The sequence below is a fragment of the Pollicipes pollicipes genome, unplaced genomic scaffold (assembly GCF_011947565.3).
Source record: "Pollicipes pollicipes isolate AB1234 unplaced genomic scaffold, Ppol_2.1 Scaffold_3087;HRSCAF=3621_pilon_pilon_pilon, whole genome shotgun sequence".
Lineage (NCBI taxonomy): Eukaryota > Metazoa > Arthropoda > Thecostraca > Pollicipedomorpha > Pollicipedidae > Pollicipes > Pollicipes pollicipes.
This window is the reverse complement of record NW_023596225.1, coordinates 7,098,618-7,106,592: the sequence shown is the minus strand read 5'-3', so window position 1 is coordinate 7,106,592 and position 7,975 is coordinate 7,098,618. Positions and strand designations below refer to the sequence as shown.

The following is a 7,975-nucleotide window of genomic DNA, read 5'->3' as shown; positions in this document are numbered from 1 at the left end:
TTCCCTGGAAGGAAATTATGAGCATTTGTTTCCTTGCCTTCCCTCAGATAAAAGGTGTCATGACTGGGGAATCATCATCTGAGAGTCATACCATCAGAACAGCCAGCTCAGTTGACCTCTTCATGTCGAAACTGGGTGAGTGCATACAGGTCCTCTAATTATAACTCACATGGATATGGCTGTAATCCAGACCTGACTTAAAGGTGAGGGATTTCTGCAAACAGCACACTTAAACCACAAACTGCAGATGACTAAGATGGTGATCATATCTTTTAACTGTTTCTGACCATTATGTTTGTGTACCACCAAACATTGATCTGATAACTTGCATGTTGTTGCAGTTTCAAAATATGGTTTTGATTAAAATCATGTGAAGCATCAAGTATGTAACAAACTGTGGGTCTTAAAATGAGCATGCCATCCATATGGGTACATCACATCCATGTATGGTGTTGTATTGTTGCAACAATGTAATACTACAGCTCTACAGGGAGAGTTTGTGTAGATTTTGCATGCACTGTATGAGCCAACCTGTATGGAACACCTGACCACATAGGTTATCAGGGCTGTCCTGGGTTAGGTTAGGTTAGGTTACCTGTATGGAATGCCTGACCACATAGGTCATCAGGGCTGTCTTGGGTTAGGTTAGGTTAGTTACCTGTTGGAATGTCTAGCCACATAGTCCTCAGGCTGTCCCTGGTTAGGTTAGGTTAGTTACTGTATGGAACACCTAACCAACAATAGTCATCATGGCTGTTTCCTGGTTTAGGTTATTTAGGTTACCTGTATGGAATGCCTGACCACATAGGTCATCAGGGCTGTCCTTGGGTTAGGTTAGGTTAGGTTACCTGTATGGAATGCCTGACCACATAGGTCATCAGGGCTGTCTTGGGTTAGGTTAGGTTAGGTTACCTGTATGGAATGTCTGACCACATAGGTCATCAGGGCTGTCCTGGAGCGTGACTCGCATCAGTCAGGTAAGTCAGAAGTGAGGCACTCAGTAACATCACACACTCACATAAACAGGTGATATTCACTGCTGAAATGAATGTGGAAATTCTCTTCTCTGCCTGTCACACGTCTTTTGCCTGCGCCTGTGCCAGTGAGCGATCGTACATGGTGGTAGCCGTGTTTGTAGGCGGGTGTGGTGAGCGGGTTGCGAGGACGGTCCGCCAGCAGCCTGTGTCGACAGAGCCGTGTTTGTAGGCGGGTGTGGTGAGCGGGGTGCGAGGACGGTCCGCCAGCAGCCTGTGTCGACAGAGCACCGGCTGCCCGAGATCAGGGAGCGCGCCGCCGGCTCGCTGGCCAGCGCCGTCGCGCTCGGCCTTCTGCCGCCCCAGCAGCTGGTCGACCGCCTGCGCCGCCAGCTGCAGCTGCCCGACTGGCCCGGCCGCCCGCAGGCGCTCCAGCTGCTCCGACAGCTTCACATGGTGCGGGCCTCACGGAAGCTGGCCATGAAGGCTACCAATGTAAAATATTGTGAATTTTTTAGTACCGTAAATTTGCATCAGGTGATACCGTAATTTCCGGGGCGAGACGAAGTGACTGTGTTAAGTGGCAACGGCTGGGAGGCATACAGCCCGTTGCTTTGTTTTTATGAAAGCTTTATCGTAAACCATTCTCCAGTGGATATTTCATTGCTTCATGGGAGTGCAACCGATGTGTCCATGGCCGATGCTCAGTCTCAGCAACTTTGCGTGCTTCGAATTCAGCTGGCGCGCGTGCTTACCAGTGGCCCGTGTTAACCAATGTCGCTTTGCCTGGACCCCCAGCCTCCGCTCTAACGCTGCCCTCTATGACCAGGACGTGCCGGGGGAGGAGAGGGAGGGGCGGCCGTCCCTCCCTGCGACACCGCCCGCCAGCCCCACGCGAGCCGGCGGCGAGACGGGCGGTGCCGATCCAACCGACCAGGCAGTGCAGGTCTGTACTCGGCCCAGGTCAGCTCCCGGTGGCTGGTGGGCGCCGATGGAGGGATCCACACTGGTTTGGAGGCTCGGTCGTTACACAATGATCGGAGGGCATCCGGGCTTCGCTGCTCTTTGAGCCGGCTTGCAGCTGAGACCTGTGCCTCGGAAGGCAGTCTGCAGTCGCGCCGCACGTTGTGGCGAGTTGGGCTGCGCTCATCCGAAGACAGCATCGGCACCGACGCTCGTGTTGGGCAGGCCAGTACGCAAGTTGGCACTATTGGCAGATCAATGCGTGAGCGAAGCAGCCGTGCAGTTGCTTTGACATCACAGCGCGAGCTGTGACTGGCGTCGGCGGCCCAGTAACGTCGCCGTCACAGCCAGCAGCCTGTGACGGCGGCAGTAGCCAGGTGTGGCGGTCAGCCGTGACAGGTCCCCCCCGCCCCCCTCCCACCTCAGACGGGCGCCGAGCAGAGCGGCGCCGGAGACTTCACGTGTCGCGCTAGCCGCCCAGCCGGCGGTAACGAGGACGACACAATGATGGAAGTCAGGTGAGGCTGAGGCTGTTGCCGGCTGTGTAGCGGGGCTAAAGCAGGGCTGGTAAGCCCTGCCTGCCGTCACATACGCTGTTGGAAACAGCAGTTTGAAGCGTGCAGTATGTCGGTAATCATTCCGTTGTCAGTCAGTGAGATGCACTGGAAGTTATGGGAAGGGGAGGGCTTGTTCTCCGTGTGCGCACAGTGATATGACAACGTGTTTTCTGCGCATGTGGAGCCTGACAGCTTTCCGCATTATCTGCTTATTTCTGTGATATATATATATATATATATATATATATATATATATATATATATCTATATCTATATATCTATATATCTATATATATATACGGCGGATGTATATATATATATATATATATATATATATATATATATATATATTGTATATAAGCGTGCCAGGTTGTCTTTTTGTGCGTTCGATGCACTTCGGCGTGGCACCTGTGTGTGTGTGCGTGTGTGGGTATGGTCTCGTGGTCTGATTGGCGTGGTGGTCGCGCAGACTGCTGGACCTGCCCAGCTCATCCGAGTCTGCGCCGGAGGACCCTGACCCGGACCCGGACCAGAACCGATTCGAGGAGGAGTCAGACGCCGTCCGGCACCTGCCCTGGAAGGTGACGCCGCCCATCTGGCCTCCGCCACCACGTCTGGCGACGTTTTCACCTGATGTGCCGAACTCGTTCGATATGTGCATTATTTTGCAAAGGGCTGATGGCACCCGAGGGCTCCACTCATCATTATCAGCATCGTCGTTATCGTTGTCATTATTATCATTATCATAACCGCCACCGCTACCGCCACTGCCACTGCCACTGCCACTGCCACTGCCACCGCCACTGCCACTGCCACTGCCTCTGCCACCGCCACCGCCACTGCCACTGCCACCGCCGCCGCCACCGCCACCGCCACCGCCACCGCCACCGCCACTATCACCTCTACCTCCACCGCCACTGCCACCGCCCCGCCCCGCCCCCGGCTTGAATCGATGGTTTCCTAACACAGCCGTTCCCTCCTTTCGGGTATGTGTATACCTCATAAATAAACCTCCAAACAGCAAGACCATCGCGTTCGTCCAGTGCGGCAGTCCTTGGGTGACTGTCGCCCTCCCGTCTGCCCGTTGGTTGTGGTACCAGCGGTGACCTCTCCTCCAGCGGCTGGCGGCGGCCGACCTGCACGTGCTGAGCTCGACGGCCGGCTCTCTCAGCTCCGGCGGCGGCCGAGCCGTCCGCCAAGCGCTCCAGTTTCTCTGTGACGTCACGCTGCGGGACTTCCCGGCCGAGGTGCTGGTCCAGCGGCCGGCCCTGCTGCAGGTGGGTGGGCGGGACGTCACGGCGGGGTGGGGTGCTGCGGCGGAGGCCGCCACTGGGTGGTTGCAGACGGCTGCCGGATGCACAGTGTGCGCGTGTGTGTGAACACGTTTGCGTGGTGGACGCGTTCAAGTTGTGGATGCGTTTCACACGTGTTCCGGAAAGCATCAGTAACATTCGGGTTTGAAGGATGAGTCCACTGCCTCCAACTCCTCCGCCGTTAGCCTGTCCTTGGTAGCCACTGCATTGCTCATTGCAGCATTGCAGAGGGCGGAGGCATGCGAAGTTGTGTTTTCGTCACGATCGGCACGCACTGTTGACCAAGTGATGCACGGATGCACGGATGGTTGTGTGTGACTGACGCCGATGGCCCGTCCCGCTCGGGGCGTCGGGCTGTTCTGCCCGGTCGTCAGTCCGGCGATCAGCCCTCTGGTGGTGACGAGTGCTGTCGGTGGTCCGGTCAGTGGCCGCTCTCGGCCGTGTGGTGACCCCTGTCCCGTCCGGCAGGCGCTGTTCCACGTGCTGGTCTCGACGGAGGAGTCCGACACGGACGTGATCCTCTCCTGTCTAGAATGTCTGTGCTCGCTGACAGAGCGGCTGGAGCAGCGCTGCCGGCTGGCCGGCTTGGCCGACGCGCGCCAGCCCGACACCACGGTCAGTGGGCTCCCAGCTGACCGGACCTGGTCCCGGCTCTCGACCCGGTCTGACCCGACCCAGCCTGGCCCGACCCGACCCGACCCGACCCGACCCGACCCGACCCGACCCGACCCGACCCGACCCGACCCGACCTGACCTGACCTGACCTGACCTGACCTGACACGACACGACCTGACCCGGTCAAGCTGACGTCGGCCTGTGACCATTCCTGATGGATGAGACTAGGGGTGTAATTTTGCAAAATGAGGTTGTGGTGCCAGCTGAATACAGTAAAAATGAAGAAGTCTGCCAAAGTACACCAACAGATGGCTTCCTCCCCGAGTTTGGCCTACTAACTCAAAGTTCAGGAGGGGGGCTTGAAGCCAAAGTTGGGGAGCGATGCGCTGGAGCCCACCCCCCGCACCTGAAAAGGTAACTACAACCCGGTGTGGTGACCTAAGCTGATGGGACCGTTATCGTAACCTGTTTTGTGTTCGGTTTTAGCCCTCTTTAATTTCTGCCGAGTGAGCCCTTACCTCAACTGTACCAATGAATTGCTTTTGCTAATTACTGAGTCGATATCCATCGACATTTTTTTTCGTTGCGAGAAGTGCCTCAAGACATTGAGACAATGCTCCGATCTTGTTAAGAAGCGTGCTGTTGCATAAGTTTTTTATAGTTCTTGTTAGGCATTAAGTTTGCTGGAGTCAGCTGTGCCTCATTCGACCCAATGGATATCAACTGTGCCTAAGACATGTCAATAGCTGACCCAGCCCGGACCGGCCTCTCATTGACTCCAGCCGGACTGTGGCGGGGACGAGGACGCCTTGTCAGCCGGCGCGCTGTCGCTGCCGACGGCCTGTGGTCAGCTGCTGAGCCAGGCGCTCAGCTGCCTGTACGTGCGCCACTGGGCGGCGCTGCAGGCGGCCGGCCGGCTGGGCCGCGCCGTCTGTCGGCTGGCCGCGCGGCTGCCGGCGGCGCGCAGCTGGACCCGGTCCGAGGACGCGCCGGCGCGCGCCGCCCTCCTTAAGGCGCTCCAGGTGAGCCGCCCGGCCGGCGCGACCCCAGGCCGGGTCGGCGTCCGTCAGAGCCCGTCTGTCGCTGACCACGCATGGGGAAGCAGCGACGGAATGAAGTGAACCCTGTGGTGCTCCCGCCGGGCCGACGGGAAGTGTTTGCCGCTGGGCCGCTTAGTTTCCCCGGATCTTCACTGTTTATTATCCTCACAGCGGATTGATGAACTGTTGATGACCGTATGAAACTTGTCGGAAATCTTAAACTTAATTTCGCGCAAGGGAAGGTGAGAAGTTTTAGAGGAAAAACCATTACCTAACATTTCACCAACGTCAAAAGCTGTGTATGACCTCAAGCAAAACAAACGACGGTTTTACACACCCATTTGTATCCCCGATGAAGCGGCTCCCCCCGGCCGTCGGCAGGTGTTCCACGAGGTGCTACAGTGGCACCGCAAGTGTTACGAGGCCGGCGACAGCGTGCGGCTGCACCGCTGCGCCTGGCTGATGGCCGCCAGCCTGCTGGCCGACGCCTGGTCCGCCTTCCGGCCTCCGGGTCGGCGCGGCTGGGCGCCGCGCCCTCGTCTGCTGGCTGCGCCGCTGAGCGTGCTCTTCGACGAGCTGCTGTTCGCGCAGCAGCCGTCGCTGCACGGCCGGCTGCTGGCGCTGGCCGGCGGCGGCAGCTGCGCGGCGCTGTGGCAGCGGCTGACGCGGCTTCGGCGCGCCATGGAGGCGGCGCGCCACCAGGTGAACGACCCCGGCCTGGCGGTGGCGCTTGCCGCCGCCGAGAGCGTCGAGCTCCATGAGAGCGCGCCGCTGACGGAGCGCGCCGTGGCTGCTGCCTGCGCGGCGGAGCCGGAGGCGGCACCGGCCGCCGGCCGCCTCCTGCTGCGCCTGCTGACGGCGCGCCCAGCCGCCGTCCGCGTGGCCGCTTACCGGCGCGCGGCGGCGGCGGCGCGCGCCGCTCTGCGTGACGCCGGCCGCCGCCGCACGCCGGCGCTTCTGCAGCCGGCTCTGCTGGAGCTGGCACTCGCAGAGGGTCTGCTCGAGCCGCAGGTGAGGGGTGCTCTGGAGGGGGAGGGATGGAGTAATTGGCTGGCGGAAGCGGGCAGAGTTAGTAGCAGAGTCAATAGCAGCTTTTACCTGAGCGTTGGCAGGCATAAGCCACAAGTGATGCTAATATCGACTATATTGACTACGGGACCAGGCCTACTGAAAAAGCCTGTCTTTTTTCTTTTGTCCAAAATATAACACAGATAAGGGCGCCGCATGCGCGCAGGGGTTGGATCGGGGGTGGGGGAGGTGCGAGCTTTTTAGCGAAACCTGAATCCTCTTACGCACTCGGCCTGTGTATAGCCGGCTGCTGCTGAGCTGGCCTGTAGAAGCAAGTGAGATGAGTCGCATGCGTGAGCTGTCTGGCGTTCTTCAGCAGCGGCCAGAGGCTGTCGGCCGCCCGAGTGGATCTCTGCCCGCAGCTGGAGGGATCCGCGCGGTCGGTGCGTCAGTGCCGGGAGTCGGCCGCTCTGAATGTCTCAGCCCGAGCGCCTGTCGGCAGACGGAGGCGGACGCCACTGACCTGGTGCTGTACCTGGTGACGGCCGAGGCCTGGGAGCCCGAGCTGCGGCCCCATCTGGTCGCCGCCATGCCGCTCTTCCTCTGCCACGTGACCCGGCCTCAGCTGACGCGGCCGCTGAATCACGTGGTCGGCCTCTGCAGCAGCGAGGTGGGCCGGCGCCGAGTCACGTGTCCGGAGATCGCCGGCGCTAGCCGGGTCACGTGATCGGATCACTGAACACTCGGTCGGAATGGAGTGTGATCCTGACCGTCCAACGTGGGCACGGTCGCCGTTACAAGGAGAGGGCCTTAAAACAGTGCTCCAGAGATATTTGCGTTGCCAGCTGGTACGGGTTTGTGTTGTGCCTTATTCATAACCAAAAGCTGAGTATGTTCTACAGGTATGTGTCTCATCTGCATTGCACGTGGGCTTCGAGAATGTGCTTGCGTCGCATGCCTCTCAGACCAAGGTCAGGGGCGGTACACTGACCCCGTCCCGTGCGCGGCAGCACCTGCGCAGTGACCTGATCCTGACCTCGCACGGCAACCGGGTCTGTCGGGAGGACGCCTGGTCTCGGATTGTGAACCGGCTGAGTGCCCAGAATTGCCGTGAGTGCCGCCCGGCCATGGCCGGTGCGCGGCCCCCAGAGCCTGCCGACCACTGTCTGATGTTGTCTCGCTGATGCAGGGTGTATGCACTGTGAATGCTACCTCCTGGCCGCTTTTAATGCCATCATTAAACTGTTTTCGTCAGGTCATTTTGTACCACCAGGATGTCACCCTGCTGCGGCCCAAAGCGACACGCGACGCTGCACTCCAAGCCTGTCGAGGCTGTCTCGTTCGGTGACTGTGCCCAGGTCTGCCGCCGGCGACTCATGCGGCGTCCATCCCCGGTCCAGCCCAGTGACCGCCGCCTCTGGGCTCGTGTCCACAGGCGCCGCCCTGCTGCCCGACCTCGGCCAGCTGGGCGACCTGGACCTCAGCCAGCTGATGCTGGTGGAGGA

At 59.5% G+C, this 7,975-nt stretch overlaps 1 long non-coding RNA gene across 1 annotated transcript; it reads left to right on the top strand.

Moving 5' to 3' along the window:
* Positions 1–3,652: 3,652 nt before the first annotated feature.
* LOC119114795 (uncharacterized) lies at positions 3,653–5,276 on the top strand. Its single transcript, XR_005096074.1, has 3 exons — positions 3,653–3,771; positions 4,276–4,422; positions 5,205–5,276. It is a non-coding gene; the product is annotated as an uncharacterized LOC119114795 (long non-coding RNA).
* Positions 5,277–7,975: the final 2,699 nt, after the last annotated feature.